Consider the following 17,496-nt stretch of genomic DNA (forward strand, 5'->3'; position numbering starts at 1 on the left):
TATACCTCTAATCATACTCTGTTTTCTCTTATAACTGCACACTTGTCACTTTCATTTCCTCTTGTGCACTTTTGACTACCTCATGTAATTTTTGTTGCTCACAGTTGTTACTACCTCATGTATTTTGTTTGCTCACAATTGTCACTATTACCTTATGTAAGTAACGTATGTTTTTGCAATCTGTTCTTTTGTAATGTTTCTCATTATGTTTCATTCCTGTTCCTAATGTGAAGCGCTCTGACGCCTTCGGGTAAAGTCCGCGCTATATAAAAATGCATAAATAAATAAAAATAAAAAAATGTGTAGCTCCATAACACTGTGGCTACTGGCTCCGTCTCCCCAACTGGTCGGGTATATGCTGCTCCCGCGCCCACTGGCCCGCCCTGGTCTAAAACACATTTAATTGTAAACAAACCAGTTCTCACAGAAGTGTTGTACATACGAAGAAGCCCCTGCATGGGATCAAAGGCCTCTGATGTTTACATAGATTGTAGGTCGAGATAATTGGTAACATACTGTATTATAATGGCATTCATATGCCCCAAAGCTCTGAAGAAATATAGGTGGTTCAATGGCAACATTCCATAGAACAGTGCCACTCCATACCATGCTACTCCACGCCACACAGTGCTCCCCACTCCACACAATACCCCCCACCCCTCGCCCCGCAATGCCACTCCACTCCAGCAAAGCCAATACAGCTCCCATAGGGGAGACCTATTGGCTTTGCCAATGCTTGTTTCACTCTCTCCTACATGGACACCTTGCATCTCCTTCACTTCGCATCCACGCTACTCCCACACACACTCACTCGCCTGTAAGCACTGCATTTTCTTTCACTTTCATCAATATTTCGGTAGCGGAGTACGTAATCCTTTCCAGCCAATGAGAATCTCCGTTACAGCTGGTGCATGTGACCATAATAATAAGACCAGTATTCGTAAAGCGCAAACAATTACCCGTGGGTGTCGAGGCGCTGGGGACCGTCAGGAAGATTAAGCGAGTGATTGCCTAGGGTCCCATGGTGCTGGGCTAACCTGCCGCCGGCGATCGAGCCGTGAGCCCCCGTGTTCCGAAGTCAGCCACCCTGGCCGCTGTGCCACCATTGCTGTTTGCTCTGTAGCGAGCCAAGGATTGCACAACATGAATTTCACTTTTTGGCAGCCATTGTTGCAAAATTGGTCAAAGTTTTGTCTCTAAGGTTAAATATATGAATATATGGCCCAACAGGGGCTAGTTTAAAAGTAATTTTAGGGTTTCGCTTGCGCTGTGCTTGAGAAATCCATTGTTTATAATATAAACTTAAAACATAGTTACATCCCGCCTCCTCTTTTTCCTTTCTTCTCATTGGTTCCTGTGTGTGCTACTTACTTTTCTTCCATTTCTATTGGCTGTAGCATATTTTCCTCCATTTACCAATGTTTGTTCCTATTCTTTTCCTACCAGTTTCCCACCTCCGAAATACTGTTAACATCTGCGTTGGTGGAATGATTTTTTCATAACTACAGTTTTTCCTCCTTTTACTTTTTAGGTCGAGCCTGAGCCAGCGCGCCTAGGCTGCTCAGCGAGACTTATTGTAGAGGAATCGGTGAATAGAAGCTCTGCCCACTCTCCTCCCATATTTGCCATTGGCTTGCGTCATTGTCCGTCCTAAATACTGGCTTCTGATTTGTGAATAGGCTTGTTAGACCCTCCTTAGTACGGCCAGCTCTTCATTTATCACTTCCCAGGGCGACTGGCCCCTTTACTTTGGTTGTTACATGGTACGTGTTATTTAAACTGTAAGCACTATTTTCTTTAATGAGGTTCTCCTACTCCAGGCGCAACATGCTTTGGTGCCTTCTTAACTCCCACCCCCCCCCCCCCGTTGTCGTGCTTTCTCCCCCGCCCTCCCTCCCTCCTGTTGTCTGTGACTTCTCCCCCCCCCCCTCCCTTCCATTGTTGTGATGCCTATCATTTGCATATTGCATTGTAAATGCTGGTTCCTCTGGCAGCAGTTTTATCATGAGAGATCAAGTAATTTTCCCAGAATCACAAGATGTGCCGACAGCAAGACTTGAACCGGGATCCCCAGCTCTCGAGTCAGGAGCTCTAGCCACTGCGCCGCATTTTCTCCACTCACGTGATGGTTGTCAGGGAGCTCTTTCCTTCGACCCTTAGTCCTGGACGGTTATTGACAAACACTGCTTATTTTCATCATATAGGCGAGCTTGATGCATTACCAATGCTTATCTTATGTTTTTTGGTTGCCACTGGGTGCATTTGGTGTGTGTTGGTTGATAAGCAATGACAATGTTGGTGTGTTCACGCCTCACCACAACGCTAGGAAAACACTCAAATTTGTAAAGGTGCCTTCATGGGAAAAACAGAGAAAACAACTTTTCTAATGAGTTTGTCATATTTTTGATTTCCTTATTTTCACGACGTAGTCTCGTAGCATGTAGTGATTCTCGCTCTCTTAACTCACACTCTCCCTCATCCCCCTGCCCTCTTTCCTTCATCTCTGTTCCTTTCTATTCTACTTTTCTCCGCCTCTCTCTTTCTGTCCCATTTTTCTCTATTATAGGCGAAACCGATGCATTACCAATGCTTGTTAATTACTGCCTGGTCTGAAACCTGGAGGTCCATGACCCACTTCAAGCCCCAATTGTACCCCGTTTACCAGACAAGGGAACAAGAGCCTGGCATACGTGGGGGCGGGGCTGCACTGGTGCCCCAGAGGCAAATGCAAAAACAACAAGGTGATGTCTGGAATGCTTGAGGCGCCCCCCCCCCCCCCCCCACCCCCCTCCCCACCTCAGTTTGGACTGAGCACTGAGCACTAACTAGGGTGAAACTGGTCCCAGGATGCTTGTTTCCGGTCCAGGGAAGACCTTGCTTGGCAGTTCGAGCTGGACTGTTCCCATGAGGCACAGGGTCAAGGCTGATTTGCATATGGCCATGTCTGAACTGGGGTGGCTTAGTGAGCTAAATAACGATGGATTAAACCCAGATCTGTGACTGGGGTGAATGCTTTGCCATTGTGCAACATTCCGTCCATCATCTTGTGTGTTTTGCTGTTCCCCCTATGTGGGAAGGGTATGCCCAGACGTGGGTCCCTTGCTCACTAAGCCACTGGAGTCAAGCTATCCTGGCTGAGGACGGCTGATAGCCAGAAACCGGTCCTAGGAAGCTTGTTTCTGGTCCAGGGAAGACATGGCTTGGCAGTTCGGGCTGGCCTGTTCCCATGAGGCACAGGGTCAAGTCCGATTTTCATATGGCTGGATCCAAACTGGGGTGGCAGAGTGAGCAATAGAATGATGGGTTGGGTTCCGCCGGAGTAATTACCAGTGCCAGAGATTCATTCAAGCATCCATCCATCACTGTTTTGTATATTTTATGCTGGTACCAAAGAGGTCACGTCACCCAACATGGAAGGAGGGGGGGGCTCTCATGATGCGAGGGGGTACCCTCAGTGGCTGCTGGGGGTGTGGTCAGATGCAAGGGGGTACAGTTAATGGCCACCGGGGGGCGTGGTCCAATGCAAGGGGGTATCCTCAGCGGCCAGTGATGGTTCAAGGATGCGGCATATTGGGCTCGTCAAACCGTATGTTTAGGAACCAAGCATAGGTTGGAGTCTAGTGTCCTAATTTTTGAAAGTGTGTCTAGAAGTGTGTCTGGGAATGTTGCAGTGCTAGTTGGTGGTCTGTAAAGGAGGAGGTTACAGGAGGAACTTGGTGTAGGGTTGCATCTGTTCATGGTGGCCTCACAGCCTTGCATGGAAACATCTGCTTTGGTGAGATTTATTGCTACCTTGAATATAACGGCTAGGCCGCCTCCTCTTTTGCCTTTACAATTTTGTGTGATAGTTTGTTAGCCTGGAGGAACAGCTTCATGCAACACTGGAGCCATGCCATCTCCTAACCATGATTCAGTTATGAAGAGTAAGTCGGGTTGTGTGTACATGAGTAGCTCGTAGATGTGATGCTTGCTTTTTGAGTGATCGAGTACTTATTAGTAGGCAGTCTGGAGATTGTGTTTGGTGGTGATGTGACGTTGTTTTCTAGAAGAGTGAGTAGTATTCTTGGAACTAGTAGCAGATGTATTATTAGTGCGATCAGTGGTATGAAGATGGCCATAATGTTATTTGTCTATATCGTAATCCTGTTCTAGCAGGTTTAGAAGGCATTTTATGGGTCTGTGTGTGTAGGTGGTAGAGATGGTGGTTGAGAGTTAGTTGGTGAGCTGTGGTGTTTTTGTATAGTTTTGCCTTGTTGTGTAATGGACCTAGAGATGCAAAGTTGTGAAAACTGGCATGTTTATTTTGTTTGCCTCTGTTTAGGGTGGAAGTTGTATGGGTTCGAGGTGGTGCTGGAGCATGTGCGTCATGTTTTGAAGCTCCAAATTGTGCAATAGATGAGAGGCGGGTGAATGAGTGTTTGTGGTAGGTGTTGGTGAAGATAGAAGATTTGGGAGTAAAGTTGGTTTAGGATCTGTATATGTGTAGTCCTGAGGGGGGGAGTGGGTGTATGTTTCTATTTTGTGAAGGAATTATTGTATGAAGTTGTGTGTGAGATTTTGTTGTGCTGGTGTGTGTGTTATGTTATGTTTTTATGGAGTAGTGAGATGAGATATTGATGTAGTAGTTTCCTGAAAAGGATTTGAATGTAAAGTACTGTTGGTGAGTGGTGTTGAGTGGTAAAGGGGTGATGTTGATTGGAGGAGAGCGTATGTGGTGTGAGAGGGGATGCACTGGGTTTATGAGTGTTTGTGTTGGATTTGGTAGCAGGATGAGGTGATGTGTGGTGGAGTGTAAGGATTTTTGTTTGTTCAGTTTTTGGTAGAAAGAGGAGGAGGGTGTTGGTAGTTGATATGGGAGAGGGTTTGGTGGTGATGGAAAGGGGTCTGTTAGGAGCGAGCAGAGGGTAAAACTCATGTTTTGTAAGAACAGGAAGTGCGTGTTTGAGGGGATTAGGGTTATGTATAATGTGGGTTTGTGTTGATGCGTGGATTTGATAGTGGTATAGGCTAGCGTGGTGTTTTGTGTGAGAGTGAATGTGCCATTAGGTGGCCGTTGGGGGTAGAAGGGTGAATAGGCGTGGCTTGTGGGGTTTTGTAGTGGATAAGGTTTGTTTGTCGGGAGTAGTGAGCATTTGCTAATAGTGTGTTCATATGTTTGAGGATGGCTTAAGGTGGTTCTTGGTAGATGGAAAAGAGGAAGCAACTCTGGCCTTAAGCCCGACCCAGCCCGAACAGGCAATTGCCCTTGTCCTCGACTCCCGGGCTGAGACACCCTCAACCAATCAATGAATCAAGTAGTGCTTGTATGGCGCAGCTTATCACCCTCGCAGGTATCCAGGCGCTATCCTGCAGGCAGCAGTAGATTAAGCCAGGTCTTGAGTCCCTTCTTGCAGAGGGTCTATGAGGCTGCGGTGTGAAGGTGAGGGGGAGGGCATTCCAGACTTGGATGGCGAGGTGGGAGAAGGAGCCTCCCCCCGAGCGGCAGCGGTGGATATGTGGTATTTGGGTGAGGTGTGCGGGGCAGAGATTCCTGGTTGGTCGGCGGCAGTGCAGGTTGGAGATTAATGTATGCGGGTCCTTGGTCGTGGAGGGATTTCAGGTGAGGGTCAGAAGCTTGAATGGGCATCTCTCCTGGACGGGGAGCCAGTGGAGGTACTTCAGGTGCTGGGTGATGTGTGTCCCCTTGGACAGGTTGAGGATCAGTCTGGCTGCTGCGTTCTGAGTCTTTGCATGAGCTCGGTGGCGGTGCCTGCATAGAGTGCGTTGCCGTTGTCAAGTTGGCTAGTGATGAGAGCCGGCATCACTGTTTTCCTGCTGCTGATGGGAAGCCATCGGAAGAGTTTGCAGAGAATGTGCCATGAGCCCTAGGGCTAAATAGCCCGAGGTCAGGTGACCTCTGGCCAATGGGAGCCCTAACAAATCAGAGCCCTATCTTTAAACCCCAATACCAATGGGAGAACTGGCCCTATCAACCAATCTGATCTCAAACCCTAAGCCCCTAGTCCGAGGAGCCAATCAGGAGTGCAGATGCAACAACCAATAAGAAGTTATATGAAGGGCATGTGGCCTTCAGTACAAACTGGTGTGCAGATGTTCTTCTGTAGTCCGACTCTCCTGGGACACAGGCTCAACCCGCACTTTGTATTTCGTGGTCACCCCTGCAGGTAAGGCCCCACTCTAAAGCCACTAAAAATACTGCTTTGTGCACACTTAAATCCCTTTTTTTTTAGCCAAAAACGAGTGAAACGTACACTTTCCAAACACAATTGAAAGCACAAAGCAGATTAGGCTGTCTCTTAACCGCATGCGCGCTAGCGGGTTTTCCCGCTGCGCGCTGAAAATTCGAAAATCCCGCATTACGTGACAAAGCCAGCTCGTCATGCGCGTAGCGCAGGTAACGCCCATGACGAGCTGGCTTTGTCATCCGCATCGAAGGGGTTAAACACACTCCGGTGAGGCTCTGGGGGGTATTTTGACTTTAGTTTGTAACAGGGGGAATATAGGGGTGGGGGGGACTGCCTTGGAAGAGGCCTTAACACAGTATAGGAATGTGTCTGGCCTGAGGGTACTGTGTGTGAGAGCAGGTGCCTGGGTCCACTCTAGGTGTCTGGACCTGTGTATCTCTTCAGGTGTCTGCCCTGAGTGTACTGTGTATCAACAGCTGCCTGGGTCCACTCTAGGTGTCTGTTCTGTCTGTAGTGTGCATCTCTTCAGGTGTCTGGCTGTACTGTGTCCTATGTATCTCTTCAGGTGTCTGCATCCACTGAAGGAGTCTGCCCTGAGTGTACTGTGTATCCCATTAGGTTTCCTGTTGCAATTTAGGTGTCTGTACGTTTTATCTCCCCAGGTAACTTCCCTGAGTGAACTGTGTATTTCAGCAGGGGTCTGCTCTCTATGCGCTTGATTAAAAGTAGCCCACCCGAGTTCCTCTGAAGCCCCCCATACCGCTTTCAGACTCTCTTCACCTCAACTACAGACCGCCCTTGGTATCAATGTGCATTTATAGGGACATCTCTTACCTCATACCTTCTCTCCCCCTCACACATTTCAATACCTTTCTCACAGGGGTCTGTCTCCCAGGGGCTTGCACCCTCTCCACACTCACAGCTGTGTCCCGCACACATCTGACGCACCCCTTCCTCTGCCCTCCCTCACGCACCACAGTCCACTCTCTCTTCACTGACCACCACATAAGCCTGCACCCACGTGCGCCAGGCCAGTCACTCAACCACTCCAGGCATGCAGGGCATGCCCTTCAGGGGGCTGCCAGCTTTCCCGGGCAGTGGCAGAGTTTGCTCCGAAGGGACCAGCCGTGTGCACCACACGCTGTGGCATGCGGTGCCCCCCCCATGTGCCATCCTGGTCTGCGACTTCTTCGGGTACTCCTCACTTGTAACTATGCACACATGCAGTGCTTAATTTGCGCTGGTGGTTTGCGGTGCTGGGCACAGGTTCTCATGTGTAAACACCGGCACTTCTGGATATCTGCCACATGGTGGTGCTGTTTGTCCAATTTAAAGACCAGTTCAACAGTTGTTTATTGATTAACTGTACTTTAAAATAACTAATACTTGTCGCCCAGGCCATTCTTATTGCTCTGGGGGCATGGGATATTCTGAATTGTCGCACTTGTAGGAGTATGAAAGTCAGTAGTTTTGTTGATCCGGTCATTGGTAAGGCTGGCACGGGCAGCAGGGGGCGCAAGCTGCAGCGGCCTCCAGGCGAGGGCCCGGCACTTATTGTTTCACAAATTAAGCACTGCCACCTGACCAGATTGCCAACAATATGCAAGTCTGTTTGAAGGAGTCACTTGGCGCTTGACTAGTAGAGTATCTTGGAGCTACGCTATCAGTCCTTCTTGTAAGCGGGTGACGGGCACTGCCTACGCACGTGACTTCATTTTCTCCAAAGCTTGTTATCCTGCGCAGCACAACTTTCCCCACAGCACTTTTCACCGACAAATCAGCCTCCACCAACAAGACCCACGTTGCATGCAGCGCCTAGACACCTGCTGGGATGAATTAGCGCTTCATCCACTCGCTTCTCTTCCCTCTGCTGCGTCCTCTGATTCATTTAAACTCCTGAGCTCTGTTTTTCCTGCTCCTTAATCCGAGGATGCCGACCCTCTTCCTGACATGACCCCCACTGCCTCCCGTAGTGAACCCCCCCTCCCCCATTCTCTGGGTCTTGATAAGGTGTCTGCATTCTAATGATATAAGTATGAATTCTGCTTTTGTAAAATTTTTATTAAGAGTAAAAGCAAAACTGGGAGATTATCATTAAGAAAAGTTTTGCACTTCATGAAACTGTCAAACTTTTGGTATATTTTATTGTAACTGGTTCAGAATTTGGTGCTGCGTCTTTTTTATTTAGTTTTTAGTGGTTTTAAATTACAGTGGATGTTATATGTCAAATTTCAAGTAATCAGACAAAAAAGAATTCTCAATCTCTGCGCTCCTCCTGTCTGGTGGGGGGGGGGTGTACAGACTCCTGTCTCTTAGCCTTGCGCCTCCAGCCCTGGCCTTTGCTCTGTTCATTGTCCCCCTCTGGGGCCCCTCCAGGCTCTGTTTGGGGCCCTTGTCTCCTGCTGCCCCCTTTGTTCTGTTTTCCACCCTTCACTTTCAGTGGTCACTTCTGCACCAGGAGTCACGCACATGTCACTCGGTTCCTTCTTTTCATTTCCGGTTTGTGCTGCTGGTTCTGCTGAGGACTGGGCGTCTTTCAGCTTCCGGAAACTGACATCTAAAAAACACAACTTGCAACTCCAGTTATATTTTCAATTCCCTGTTAGGGCTCTCTTTAAAGGCATGTTGTGGACAGTAACAATGCTTAGTGGGGTTTGGATCGGTGCATTGCTTCTCATTGGTTGCCTTGCTTGTCAATCACATTCTTTTGCTTCTTAATCAATGGCTTTCTTTCTTATTGCTGTTTGTCCCGCCCATGGAGCATAGACCTTTGCCATCCTTTTGATTAGGTCACTTGTATACTTCCACTTCTCACTCGAGGGAACTACTTTTTTTTAGCACTCCGTGGAAGTATGTCTTTTCACTCCCCCCCCCCCCCTCCAGGTGCTCCCCACACACCTCTACCCCTGTGCTCGCCACCCCTGCCAGCTTGTCTTTAAAAGCTCACCATTGGGTATATTTTTGCCCGGTTTAACTAAAGAGCGGAGTGTATGGGGTTGGTTAGCGCCGGCCTTCCATGTATGACATGAAAGCACACGCCTTGGCACGCATGGTGCTGGGGGGGGGGGCGAAGGGTGCTGCATTTACTCAGCCTGTTTTTAAGGCAGAAGGTGTACTTAAACTGGCTGGTAAGGAGCTGTCTCTTGCTTGTGGCACATACATCTGCTGCTGCAGAGCATCAAATGGCGGGAGCATTTGTCAGTGTTGTCACGTGGCAAGGAAAGCACATGGCCAACATTTTTCATTTACATTTTAACACTTTCTCAGACTTATGATACATTATTTTAAGTACCTGAAATTTGTACTCTGTGGTAGTTTTTAATTGAGTTGCATATTATAGGGTTTTTAGCTAAACCCCACTCTTTATAAAGTATAAGAGGTACAAAAATCAACGTTCAGGTTGGAGGTACATTAAGGCAGGTGTCTGCTTTTCCTCCCTAATTTGTTTTTTTAAGTGCTTTTTTAATTATTCTAATCACATTTATTTCATGCCCTTCTCAGTAAATGCGAGTAAAATCCAATCTTACATTGTGTGTTTCTTCCTTTTACTTTGCAGGTGATCCGACGCCCAATCCCCTGGAATATCCCGGCGCGTGACTCTACGTGTGCGGTAAGTGAAAAACTGCAAAGTGGCTTTCTTGATGGAACTCGTGCTTTCCAATTTTACTTACTTAATACTTAATTTTGCAACTTGAAATTGTTCTGCAACGTTGAGTCCGCGCAGCTGCCAAGGCTTAGTTCCTCTAAAGGATCCTTCCGTGTCCGCACATTACCTCAGGGAGGACTGAACTGTACTCCGTGTTTAAATGAAAAACCAATGCTCCTTTGCGCCTGTGCATAAGATATCGTATAGGTAAAGAAGTGAGGCACAGGACACTGACGCATAAGTCGTGCAGCCAGGCAGACCCCCCAGGATATAGCTGCATGGATTAGCAAATTTAGCGGCACAAAAATGTAAATTTAGCGGCACAAAAATGGAAATTTAGCAGCAAAAAAATGGAAATTTAGCGGCACAAAAATGGAAATTTAGCGGCACAAAAATGTAAATTTAGCGGCACAAAAATGGAAATTTAGCGGCACAAAAATGGAAATTTAGCGGCACAAAAATGGAAATTTAGCGGCACAAAAATGGAAATTTAGCGGCACAAAAATGGAAATTTAGCGGCACAAAAATGGAAATTTAGCGGCACAAAAATGGAAATATAGCGGCACAAAAATGGAAATATAGCGGCACAAAAATGGAAATTTAGCGACACAAATATTTAGCGACACAAATATGGAAATTTTGCGGCATTTTATTTGGCAGTTTTTCCTACAACAAACAGATATCTTAGTGGGCACTTTTGTAAAAAAATTGCGCCATTTTTACAAAAGTGCCGATTTCGAATCCTGGAGAGTCTCACTAGTGGAGAAGTTACTGACATCACGCCAGGTGAGCGTTGTGGGGGAGGGAAATCCTTTAAAGAGTCATTTTCTCTCTGGACTTCCCTTCTCTTCTTGAAATGCAAGAGCAGCAACATTGTGGTGTCACCAGGGCTTTAAGTGGAAGCTTTTTCAACATTATATACAAGCCATAGTTTCAAATTATTTTTTATCTTATGCAACTAACAACCATTGACAAAGCCAATAGTCCTGACTTGTTGTAGGTCTGATGTTACTTGTTGTATCATTTATCTGGATGCAATGACAGAAACAGCAAAATACAAGTGCGGCGGCACACTACGCTAAGCACAGATTTTTAGAGTAAGTGTTTTTAAGCCACGCCCTTAATTACATTGGCCACGCCCCTTTGAGAGACCCCCGTTTTTTCATCCCACTTAAAACCCTGCAAATACTCATAATATAACAACAAAAGAAATGGTAACGGCTAATAAGAGCGCACAGCAAAGTCAAGGTATGTACAATCCAACAAAATATATACGTGGTGCTCTGGAAGAGTTGGGGGGCTGGTTACCACAGCCTCCAAGGCAAACCAATGGTCCAAACAATAAATGCGTTCCTCCGAGCACTCATTCAATATCAAAAAAAGTCTTTATGTAGTTTTCACTGTTCCATTTATTGTCCAAATCTTCACCCAAATTCAAATTAAGATTCTCGTCAATGATAATTCGCAGCCAACACGTGTTTCGTCAAGTCCGTGTAGGACAATTTGACTTCTTCAGGGCTGCAACCCAAATATTTACAATGAGCCATCGTTTACATAAGTCATAATCACAGAACAGTACATGTTCTATAATTCTACGTATAATGAAAAGCAATTGAAAAATTTATACAGCATTGGTCATAATCCAAGAAGTAGTTTCAAGATTTTTACATAGTAATTAATAATAAGAAGGTACTATTTCACCAAATTCGTGCTCTTAAAAACCTGTAACCAATAAACATTCTTATTCTATAAAATAAAGGACTCTTATTCTATATGAGTCTAAGGTATATGGCTGTGGTCACCGATAACCCCCAACAAGTACCAGGTTCACGCATCCTGAGATTATATGAATCACTAACTCACCAATTATGATAGATGTCTCCAAGTGTAGAAAACATCCAGTCAATCTTCTGTAATATAATCAAAACCACGTCTCTTAATGTCCTAGGGTGGGCGTCGTTTATATCAGTTCCTACAAGTAAATCAATAATGCTGTCAACTAAATATTTTATGCTTGACAGCAAAAATAAATAACGTACACAAGTTTAGTGCAGTTTAGTCTAATACAAATCAAACTATAATATAAACTCCCCAATTGTGAAATTAATATCTCCATAAGAATTTGTGGGACCAGATTCAGTATTTATATTTCAATTTAATCCTCTGCTCCAAGTAACATGATATCCAAATGCGGGCATAATTTGTGCATACTCCTAGAATTAAACCAATATCGCGGTCAGTACTATTTATTAAAAACATGACAGCATACATTACAATTACGGGCAACGTTTGTGTGTACTTCTAGAATTATAACGACATTTGTCAGTGATATTCCATAAGGCCACGACAGCCAGTAAGTAACTAAAATATACAGGTCTCACCTCTCACGTTGTAAATCGGCAAAATGCCCTTTAAATGTATCGCATATGGTTTTCTCTATCGGAAGTGTCCTCCACACGAGTCCGTGTCTAAAACAAAGGGGAACACTTATAAGTACTATATCTTTTTTGTAATAGCCCACATCCATTAATCTAATCCCCGCACTCACCGATCAGTATATCTGTACTAGCGTGGCTTTGGCGTTCTGCACGAGCACCATCTTGGAGTGGCTTTTTGTAGCTATCCGCAAACCACGTAGATTTAGTATTAAATCTATGGTTAAACCAGCACTCCATTTTGGAATGGATATATTCAAAGGTTATTAGATCCGTATTCCTAATTTTATCCCTGTTTAAAGCAATTTTCAGTGTGAATATCAATTGTATGTTAACGCTTTGTATTTACACAACCCACCCAACAAATTAAAAATAATTCTACTTTGTGAGCAAACACCCGTTTACGGTACCAATTTCCTGTTGTAAACATCCAACAGCATAAAAGAAGACAAATTAATTTTAAATTATCAGCAATTTATCACACTCTCCCGATTTTTATAACCGTATATTTATCTATAGCGGTCACCAGTCCTAATGATTGAATAGCTATTCCAAGTACCGAATTGCAGTATTAATCTTAGTTTTTGGCAATATCTCTTATGATCTATGTAATTTACATCTAATTTGGTTATTTCATAACCTAACATCTCATCAACTCACCTAATCCGTGAACCTGGAAACCAGCGGAGCCCTCAGGTTAACCATAGCCCATTTCATATTGTCATAATAAAACGGAAGAAAAGACAATCCAACGAGGTAGTAGGTCAATATTAATTATCATTTCTATCTCACATCAACCATTTCATAAACGCATATGATAATGGATATATACTGACTTGGTACATCAATACAATTAAATTTTGTAGAGTTTTCAGTTTTGGGAGGAAAAAACATTTACACATTAGGTCCAGACCATATTCCTTTCAGTAGTCACACTAGTACCTTGTGTGTGGTTTCAGTTTCCCAAATAGAACTCATACTCATGGTCAACATTGAGACCACATTCTACGGCTTTCAATCTGATCAACCAAAGTACTTCACGTTTCCTCAATGTTAACAATCTGTTCCCGCCACGGGGATCAGGTTTTATATGATCTATCCCATGATAAGAAAAAACATGTAGGTCCTTATTCTCAAAGTTTTGAACCAGGTGCGATGCTATTGGGTAGCGCGTATCACCATTTTTTAACGCTCTAAAATGCTCTGCAATTCTATCCTTGAGCCTCCTCTTTGTACTCCCCACATATATTTTTCCACATGAGCATGTAATCACATATACTACAAATGTAGTATCACAATTGATAAACATTCCGATAGTGTATTTTCCAGAATTGTTATAATCAAAACAGAGTACCTTTTTTGCCGCCCATCTACATGAGATGCATCTTCCACATTTATAGAAACCTCTAAAACTGTTCAACCAGTCAGTTTTATTCAATTTGCTCGGGTAGCTGGGACTCAACATGTTCTTCAGAGTTGTTCCTCTTCTAAATGTTACACTTGGTCTCTCATAGATATATGGTCTCAAGTCATTATCTATACACAGGAGATGCCAATGTTTCTTCAAAATCGTAAATAATTTCGAACTGTCCATACCATAGTTGGTTATTAATCTAATCTTCTGATCAGTTACTCTGCCACCTTTCCTCTGTCTCACTAATGTAGTCTCTCTTTTCACTTTCTTTACTCTTGAGACAGCTTTAGTGATTACATTCTGTTCGTATCCTCGATTCAGAAATCTAGTTGACATGTCTAAAAGATTATTCTCAAATTCTTTGTCTGATGTACAGTTACGTCGAGCCCTAATTAGCTCTCCATAGGGTATGGCTCTTTTCTGATAGCTAGGGTGACAGCTCCCTGCATGCAAAATTGCATTGCAGCTTGTAGGTTTACGATACATCCGGCTCTTAATCCTGTCTCCCTCAACATACAACTCTACATCCAAAAATGTGATACTTTGTTTATCATATGAAGTAGTAAACTTCAAATTGTATATGTTATCATTAAGATAATCAAAAAAGCCCTTGAGTCTCTCTATTGTTCCAGTCCATATTAAAAGACAGTCGTCAATGAATCGACCCCAATAGTGTATATATTGGGTCCATTCTCTTCCTTCTGGGCCCCAGATTCGCTCCGCCTCGAACCAACCCATGAATAGGTTGGCGAAAGACGGAGCAAATCGTGAGCCCATCGCTGTCCCAAGACGCTGTCTGAACCATTGTCCATCAAATAGGAAAACATTGTTCTCCAATACTAATTGGGTCATCCGCAATAGCATTTGAGTATGGTCATACATCTCAGCCGGTCTCCCGCTGAGAAAGTGATCCAAAGCACGTATACCCAGATCGTGATCAATGATAGTATACAAAGATACTACATCTAGTGTGACTAGCAACATACCGTCTTCCCATACAATATCTTCAAGCAAGTTTAAAATATGTTTCGTGTCTTCAATGAAGGACGGTAGGTTATATACATGTTGTCTCAGAAAACAGTCTATATACTCAGATAAACGCTCCGTAGGGCCACCTATGCCGGAAACAATAGGCCGCCCTGGCGGTCTGTCCCGGCATTTGTGGACCTTAGGGAGAGTATATAAGCAAGGTGATCTGGGTGTACTTAACGTCAGGTAGAGGTATTCATCATGATCAAGCAGTGTTTGTTCATACCACAATTTAATTTCACCATTGATTTTAATAATCAAATCGGTCATAGGATTGGAAGTTAGTTTCTCATAGTACATGGTATTGTTGAGTTGGGAGTAGATCTCTTCATTATAATCACTTGTATTCAATACTACAATATTCCCACCCTTATCCGCACTGCGTATCGTGATTGATTTATTATTGATAAGTTCATGCAAAGCCTCTCTTTCCCCAAATGTAAGATTGTCACGAAGTATTTTGGTGTCCCTCAAAAGAGACATGTCCATCACTTTATCAATATCTGTACATACCATCTTAAAGAACGCATCAATAGTATTTCCAGGTATAAGTTGTGGGGTCCATTTTGATTTATCTTTGAGTCCACTTCCTTCCCTCTGAAATCTAGCTATCTCCAGATCTTCCATAAGTTTCAACATAGTCACAGGGTCATCCTCTCTCTCCGTAAGTGATAAAAGAAGCTGAGTATCTTTCAATTCTTGTATAGTCAACTCACTTAATACTTTATTAGAGGATTGTTTATCTTTCTCTGTTACATTGGCAAAAAATTTCTTTATTTTGAGGTTTCTTACAAATTTAAAAAGATCTATTTTAATCATACACCAATCTAAATTCGTTGCTGGGCAAAAACCTAGACCTTTCTTCAGTACACTTATCATGTTGTTAGACAGTTCACATGAAGATAAGTTGATCACCTCTATGTCGCATGCAATGGATTCACCACTTGTAATCACTGTTTCCATGACCTCAGGCTCCTTATTCTTGCGCCTGGATCCCCTGCCACCCCTACTACCTCTCCTTGTCTTTTTGCATTTAAATCTCGATTTCTCATCTCTGAGTCCCGATTCCCCCTCCTCAATCTCTGGACCTCCTCTAAAAAATTGTTCTCAGTGATCGGGACTAACTCAGGTGCATCTTCATTTTCACTACTAGATATCACTGAAGATGCATCAGTATCGCTCACCACAGGAGTACTGCCACTTGTTATATTAGAGGAACCTTTCTTAACTAGATAGTCAAATCTTTTTGCAAAAGTATAAACTCGTCCTGTATTATAATCTTTCTCATCTCGTTTGAGTTTATGAGCCTTTCTTCTCTTTATCTCCATTTGTAAATCATTCAATTTTTCGTCAAGAATATTATAATTCTTGATCGTAAGCTCTGGTAGATTCATTTCTTTTATCTCATCCAGAGGATGGAGATAAAGAGAAGAAAGGCTCATAAACTCAAACGAGATGAGAAACATTATAATACAGGACGAGTTTATACTTTTGCAAAAAGATTTGACTATCTAGTTAAGAAAGGTTCCTCTAATATAACAAGTGGCAGTACTCCTGTGGTGAGCGATACTGATGCATCTTCAGTGATATCTAGTAGTGAAAATGAAGATGCACCTGAGTTAGTCCCGATCACTGAGAACAATTTTTTAGAGGAGGTCCAGAGATTGAGGAGGGGGAATCGGGACTCAGAGATGAGAAATCGAGATTTAAATGCAAAAAGACAAGGAGAGGTAGTAGGGGTGGCAGGGGATCCAGGCGCAAGAATAAGGAGCCTGAGGTCATGGAAACAGTGATTACAAGTGGTGAATCCATTGCATGCGACATAGAGGTGATCAACTTATCTTCATGTGAACTGTCTAACAACATGATAAGTGTACTGAAGAAAGGTCTAGGTTTTTGCCCAGCAACGAATTTAGATTGGTGTATGATTAAAATAGATCTTTTTAAATTTGTAAGAAACCTCAAAATAAAGAAATTTTTTGCCAATGTAACAGAGAAAGATAAACAATCCTCTAATAAAGTATTAAGTGAGTTGACTATACAAGAATTGAAAGATACTCAGCTTCTTTTATCACTTACGGAGAGAGAGGATGACCCTGTGACTATGTTGAAACTTATGGAAGATCTGGAGATAGCTAGATTTCAGAGGGAAGGAAGTGGACTCAAAGATAAATCAAAATGGACCCCACAACTTATACCTGGAAATACTATTGATGCGTTCTTTAAGATGGTATGTACAGATATTGATAAAGTGATGGACATGTCTCTTTTGAGGGACACCAAAATACTTCGTGACAATCTTACATTTGGGGAAAGAGAGGCTTTGCATGAACTTATCAATAATAAATCAATCACGATACGCAGTGCGGATAAGGGTGGGAATATTGTAGTATTGAATACAAGTGATTATAATGAAGAGATCTACTCCCAACTCAACAATACCATGTACTATGAGAAACTAACTTCCAATCCTATGACCGATTTGATTATTAAAATCAATGGTGAAATTAAATTGTGGTATGAACAAACACTGCTTGATCATGATGAATACCTCTACCTGACGTTAAGTACACCCAGATCACCTTGCTTATATACTCTCCCTAAGGTCCACAAATGCCGGGACAGACCGCCAGGGCGGCCTATTGTTTCCGGCATAGGTGGCCCTACGGAGCGTTTATCTGAGTATATAGACTGTTTTCTGAGACAACATGTATATAACCTACCGTCCTTCATTGAAGACACGAAACTTGCTTGAAGATATTGTATGGGAAGACGGTATGTTGCTAG

At 43.6% G+C, this 17,496-nt stretch overlaps 1 protein-coding gene across 1 annotated transcript in view; it reads left to right on the forward strand.

The window, feature by feature from the left end:
• Nucleotides 1-17,496, forward strand: part of PLXNB3 (plexin B3) — a 374,309-nt gene that overhangs the window by 74,359 nt on the left and 282,454 nt on the right. Inside the window, exon 2 of the mRNA XM_078664580.1 lies at nt 9,742-9,795. The gene's annotated coding sequence lies outside the window, so the exon portion shown is untranslated. The remainder of the gene's footprint in view (nt 1-9,741; nt 9,796-17,496) is intronic.

Source organism: Lissotriton helveticus, chromosome 10 (genome assembly GCF_964261635.1).
Source record: "Lissotriton helveticus chromosome 10, aLisHel1.1, whole genome shotgun sequence".
Classification (NCBI taxonomy): domain Eukaryota; kingdom Metazoa; phylum Chordata; class Amphibia; order Caudata; family Salamandridae; genus Lissotriton; species Lissotriton helveticus.